The sequence below is a fragment of the Bos mutus genome, chromosome 20, assembly GCF_027580195.1.
Source record: "Bos mutus isolate GX-2022 chromosome 20, NWIPB_WYAK_1.1, whole genome shotgun sequence".
Lineage (NCBI taxonomy): Eukaryota > Metazoa > Chordata > Mammalia > Artiodactyla > Bovidae > Bos > Bos mutus.
This window is the reverse complement of record NC_091636.1, coordinates 45,229,746-45,236,384: the sequence shown is the minus strand read 5'-3', so window position 1 is coordinate 45,236,384 and position 6,639 is coordinate 45,229,746. Positions and strand designations below refer to the sequence as shown.

The 6,639-nt window shown below is 36.7% G+C and overlaps 1 non-coding gene across 1 annotated transcript; it reads left to right on the top strand.

Annotated features, from left to right (window-relative positions):
- The first annotated feature begins 1,010 nt into the window (after positions 1 to 1,010).
- On the top strand, positions 1,011 to 1,114 carry LOC138984278 (U6 spliceosomal RNA). The gene has a single exon (XR_011461537.1). It is a non-coding gene; the product is annotated as a U6 spliceosomal RNA (small nuclear RNA).
- The last annotated feature ends 5,525 nt before the right edge of the window (positions 1,115 to 6,639 follow it).

Below are 6,639 nucleotides of genomic sequence, written 5' to 3'. Positions count from 1 at the left end.
ACTGATATTAACTACATCCTGAGGTCTGGAAAGTGAATATTTGTCAGCTGCCCAATTTGTTCTGAAAATGTTAGCTCTCAAGAGAAATCTCCGTCTTTCAGACCTGTCTTTTTTCACATCAGCCTCTAACTGCCAGTGCCAAACTATGTATACATTCCTGAAAGTGAAAGTGAAAGTTGCTCTGTCGTGTATGATTCTTTGTGACCCCAGAATTCTCCAGGCCAGAATATTGGAGTGGGTAGCCAGCCATTCCCTTCTCCAGGAGTTCTTCCAAACCCAGGGATGGAATGGAAGTCTCCCACATTGCAAGCGGATTCTTTACCAGCTGAGCCACCAGGGAAGCCAAAGAATCCTGGAGTGGGTGGCCTATCCCTTCTCAAGCAGATCTTCCCAATCCAGGAATCCAGCTGAGGTCTTCTGTATTGCAGGCGATTCTTTACCAGCTGAGCTACCAGGTAAGCTGGTATATATTCCTAAGAGACATCAAAGATCCTATATCTCCTAAATAGCTAGAAGGGAATATCAGAGAGTTTTTTCTCAATCACACACACAAGCACACACACATAGTTTGTAGTCAGTAAATTGTGAATATGGCATAGTATTTGCAACATTGCTTATATGATTTCTTCTTAAAGTTTTCAACTTTTGCAGAGTATCAGTTGTAGATCATTTTGTGAAATAATCAAAACACGCCTTTAATGTCTTTGTTCTGACACAGAGTAAGTTGCTCTTTTTTGAAATGCAGCTTATTCTATCTAATTCTTCTGTTACTCCATGTCTTTTATGAACTTTTCCTCCTTCAAATCCCTCCCTCCTGTTGCGATGACACTTACATAAAGATCTGAAAAGCTCACACATGACATGTATGTTAATATCTTACTAACTTCAGAGTAGTTCTTATTTTGTATCTGCTTTGCATGTTCCATCATCATATACGCTAGAGCATCATCATTTGCTTCCTGAATAATCTTAGCTTTTTTGACCATAGATGTATGAGTTTATATCTAGACTCTCTATTCTGAAGCACATGTAGTAAAATTGGAGTGATACATAAAAGATTAGCATGGCCCCTGTGCAAGAATGAGATGCAATTTGTGAAGCATTCCATAGTTTTAGGGCTTCCTTGGTGGTTCAGATAGTAAAGAATCTGCCTGCAATGCAGGAGACCTGGGTTCAATCCCTGGATCAGGAAGATACCCTGGAGAAGGGAATGGCAACCCACTCCAGTATTTTTGCCTGGAGAATCCCATGGACAGAGGAGCCTGGTGGGCTACAGTCCATGGGGTCACAAAGAGTTGGACACAGCTGAGCAACTAACGCTTTCACTTTCCCTATTCTGTTTGTTTATCCTTATGCCAATATTACACTGTTTTAATTATAGTAGCTTTATAATTAGTCTTAAAATTATACAGGGAATGCTCTCTTCCAAAATTGTTTAGCTATCTCAGATCATTTGCATTTATATATAAATTTTAGAATGTTTGATTATTTCTTCATTAAAAAACTCCATTAAGTCTACAGAGGAACAATTAAGTCTCTATTTTAGTATTTTTTTTCTAATTTATCTCAGTAATGCTTTATAATTTATAATTCTCAGCACTTAACATATATTGGATCAAATATATCACAAAATATTCATGTTTGTTGATGCTACACTAAATGACATTTTTCAAATGTTCAGTTTCCAGTTTTTCCTTGCTAGAACACAGAAAGACAATGGACTTCCATATATTGATATTGTACTGTTTCCTTGCTAAACAAATTTGCAAGTTTTAATAGCTTTTTTAATAGATTCCTTAAGATATTCAATGTACACAAACATGTCAACTGTGAATGAAGACAGTTTTGCTTTTTTCTATCCAATTTGCATAGTCTTTATTCATTTTGCTTACCTAAGTCCACAACTAGTACTTCTAGATCATTATTTAATAGAATTAGTGAGAGTGGAAAAAACCTTGTGTCCAATCATAAAGTCAATTTTATAATTTCACCAAAGCAACACTAGCTGTTGCTTTTCTAGTTTAGAAAGCTATTTTTCATTCCTAGTTTTTACTGTATAGGTCTATGATGCATTCCGAACCAATTTTCTGTTTGATTAAGGTAAAGATTGAGTTTATTTATTTATTTACTTATTTCATATGGATATCTACTCATTCCAAAAGAATTTGTTCTAAAAACATCCCTTTCTCCATTGGTATTTTTGTTGAAAATTAACTAATCATTTATGAGCGTATATATATCCTGATCTTCTGCTACATTAATCTATATTTCTATATTTACACCAGTAGCATACCAATGTGATGAAGTAGATTTATGGTCACTCTCAAAATCAGGTGCATGTGTTTCGACATTGGTTTTCTCTTTGAAAATCATTTAGGCTTCTCCAGGCTCTCTACATTTTTACAAAATATTTAGAATTATTTGTCAATTGCTACAAAATAATAAATATTTTATTCCATATTAATTTAGATTCTATTAAATGTTCTTCTTGATTTATTGATGATGCTATTTGGAAAAATACATTTAATAAAAAATATTCTCATGACTTCTTATAATAATCATCATACTACACACAATGTATATAACAAATAAAACATATACAACAAAACAAACTAGTTTTGTTGGTCATAGTCATTGATATGAAATATTGTGATTCATCAAATTACAATGAAGTGTTTCTTGAATATAGGTCGGATGATGACACAAGGGTTTGTTCAGGCTTCTGTGGTGTTCCAGTGGTTAAGATGCAGAGATTCTAATGCAAGAGGTAAAGGTTTCATCCCTTGTCAAGGAACTCCACATGCTGCATGGCACAACCAAAAATTTTTAAAAATTAAAAAATGAAACTATGGAGATAATTGAGGATACCCCTCACACCTTTGAAAAGATAATATAAAATAGCATTTTTAGAGGAATCTAATAAGGGAAGATACATTCATATAAAATTAAGAAAAATATAAAAATTAGACGAGCAGAAGTAGTCATCACTTTCGTAGAGAAAAAAAGCATATACAGATGAAAATAAATAAATAAGAGGAGCATGGAAATTGTCATTCTCACTATAATGTGGGAGAGGTAGGTGAGAGATATTGGTGAGAAACAATGGACCTCCTAGCTTACATAAGCTCAGTTAACTTGTCCTAGCACAATAGTTTAAAAACTGTGGAAAATTCTGAAAGAGATGGGAATACCAGACCACTTGACCTGCCTCTTGAGAAATCTGTATGCAGGTCAGGAAGCAACAGTTAGAGCTGGACATGGAACAACAGACTGGTTCCAAAAAGGAAAAGGAGTACGTCAAGGCTGTATACTGTCACCCTGCTTATTTAACTTATATGCAGAGTACATCATGAGAAACACTGGACTGGAAGAAACACAGGCTGGAATCAAGATTGCCGGGCAGAAATATCAATAACCTCAGATATGCAGATGATACCACCCTTATGGCAGAAAGTGAAGAGGAACTCAAAAGCCTCCTGATGAAAGTGAAAGTGGAGAGTGAAAAACTTGGCTTAAAGCTCAACATTCAGAAAACGAAGATCATGGCATCCAGTCCCATCACTTCATGGGAAATAGATGGGGAAACAGTGGAAACAGTGTCAGACTTTATTTTGGGGGGCTCCAAAATCACTGCAGATGGTGACTGCAGCCATGAAATTAAAAGACGCTTACTCCTTGGAAGGAAAGTCATGACCAATCTAGATAGCATATTCAAAAGCAAAGACATTACTTTGCCAACAAAGGTCCATCTAGTCAAGGCTATAGTTTTTCCTGTGGTCATGTATGGATGTGAGAGTTGGACTGTGAAGAAGGCTGAGCACTGAAGAATTGATGCTTTTGAACTGTGGTGTTGGAGAAGACTCTTGAGAGTCCCTTGGACTGCAAGGAGATCCAACCAGTCCATTCTGAAGGAGATCAGCCCTGGGATTTCTTTGGAAGGAATGATGCTGAAGCTGAAACTCCAGTCCTTTGGCCACCTGATGCGAAGAGTTGACTCATTGGAAAAGACTGTGATGCTGGGAGGGATTGGGGGCAGGAGGAGAAGGGGACGACAGAGGATGAGATGGCTGGATGGCATCACTGACTGGATGGACGTGAGTCTCAGTGAACTCCGGGAGTTGGTGATGGACAGGGAGGCCTGGCGTGCTGTGATTCATGGGGTCTCAAAGAGTTGGACACGAGTGAGCGACTGAAGTGAACTAAACTGAACTCAAACTTATAGCCTTTAGATACAGTTGGAAATTCATTTGGTGGGAATATGGATAAATTGACTTCTCAATTAATGAAATTACTGTAACAATTCCCTTATAGATACTTAGATTTAATGTATGCTAGCATTTTTGCCTGTTTTGTACTTCTTATAACTTTTAATTTATCCATTATTCATACATGAAAATTGAGTCAGAAAACATTCATACTCATTAGAGGTAACAAACATATCATTCCAAATTTTATTCTATGGGTAGGTTTGAAACTTTACTTTTGTTATTTTTCCCTTCTTTTGTCATTGTAATTTGACTTAACTCATTAATAAAATGTTTTTAACTTAACTACACTTCCTATATTCTCTTAATTTTTCTTTACAGTTTATTTGATACATTTTGTTCAAAAACTTAGGGATGGTTTAAATGATCAAATGTGACATTCATTCTTGTTAAACACATTTGGGAATTAAAAATGACTGTGCTCATTGACTTCTCTTTTCTGTTAGCAGCTGGTGTAAGAATCAGTTTCTGCCTAAATGTAGCTTGAAACTGGGATATGTGAATAACCAATAGAAGAAATATGAATTAGCAAAGATCATTAACTAGCTTTGATGGAGAATTCTGTTTCAGTCAGAGTAAGACTAAATTAGTTTGTCATCCTTATAAACCTGGAAGAGGAAATGACAACCCTCCCCAGTATTCTTACCTGGGAAATCCCATGGACACAGGAGCCTGGCAGGATCCTTTGGGGTCATGAAGAGTCAGACATGAATAAACAGCTGAGTGTGCATACATGCATCCTGTAACAGTAAAGAAGTTAATCGTTATCATGTTAGATTATTCCACTTATATTCAATTATTTTATTATATTATATTTATATTAGATTATTCTTTTTATATTAGTTGTTCTATTTACATTAAGTAAGCTATTCTATTTATATTACCCATACTAGTTGTTAATCCCTGAACATTGTCAGGCTCACTTCTTTCCTTATTATACTTCAAAATTGCCTAGGACTTCCCAGGTGGTACTAGTGGTAAAGAACCCATCTTCCAGGGCAGAAGACATAAGAGACTCTGGTTAGATTTCTGGGTCAGGAAGATCCACTGGAGGATGAATTGGCAACCCACACCAGTGTTTTTCCCTGGAGAATCCTATGGACAGAGGAGTCTGACAGGCTAAGTCCATGGAATCTCAAAGAGTCAGACATGACTGAAGCAACTTAGCACTGCACACAGAGTTCAGATTGAGCTGCCTCTCCCTAGCTTTTCATCCAGAAAAGACCACAGACCTCATTGATTCTAGATCTTTTACCCCAAAGTCTATAAAGCCATTTATTTTTTTAAACTTCCTGACTTACTGGTTAAAAGATGTATGAATTGAGTTAACTATGCTAGAAGCTTCTCTTCTAGCTCAGTCGGTAAAGAGTCTGCCTGCAATGCAGGAGACACAGGTTCAATTCCTGGGTAGGGAAGATCCCCTGGAAAAGGATATGGCAACCCACTCCAGTATTCTTGCCGGGGGAATCCCATGGATGGAGGAGCCTGGCGGGCTGCAGTCTGTGGGGTCAAAAGAGTCGGACATGACTAAGCATACACAGCATGCTAGAAGCAGAACTGTGGCTTAGAACATGGTTTTGATTCTGCAGTTTAAGATGCTGGGAGCAGGAGGGTATAAGTATTCTCCACAATGCCCCACAATTTCTTTGCTTTCCAGGAGTAACTGGAGACTCGATCTCCCATTGGACCCGGTGCCACATAAAGGCAGTTTAGTAGCTAAAACAGGTGTCTTTGTAACCTCTAACCTTGCCAAAGAACTTGAGAGAAACTGACCTGGAGCCTTATCATAGACACATAGGTGTCAAACTGCTGACTATGCACAGTACAGATATTCTCTTGAAGGAGACATCATTTTTAATGATCTTCTGTTAAAACATTAACAACAAAGTGCCTCCAATATACATAGCTCCTTAAATTCAGCATAAAAGAACATCCTTTATTGCCCCTTTTCATTGGTATTGATACATGAACTTCAGTATCATGTAAGGTTGTCTTTAAGCAGGCATGAACTTTTCACTGTTTCATATATTTCTCATTAAAACACTATTCTCTTTGCATTCATTCTAACATTAGGATAGTTCTTTTAAACTTAGGTATACATGTTGCTGAACATGGTGTTAAAAAAGCTAGTTTATATACAAACTAGAACAGCAAGATTATCAGTCACATGTGTCTTTTCTGTATGTGAAAAATAACAAATTGTACACTAAACACTCTTTTATTCTTGGTATGTGAATGTACTGAACAACTCTGTATTTTGCTGCTCTTTGTTTTATCCATTCTCATGGATGGGTGGGGTTGAAATACAATTTATGTACAGCTATACTTTATTACTTGTTCACCATTATGAGATTAAAAGACCAATATATTTCTA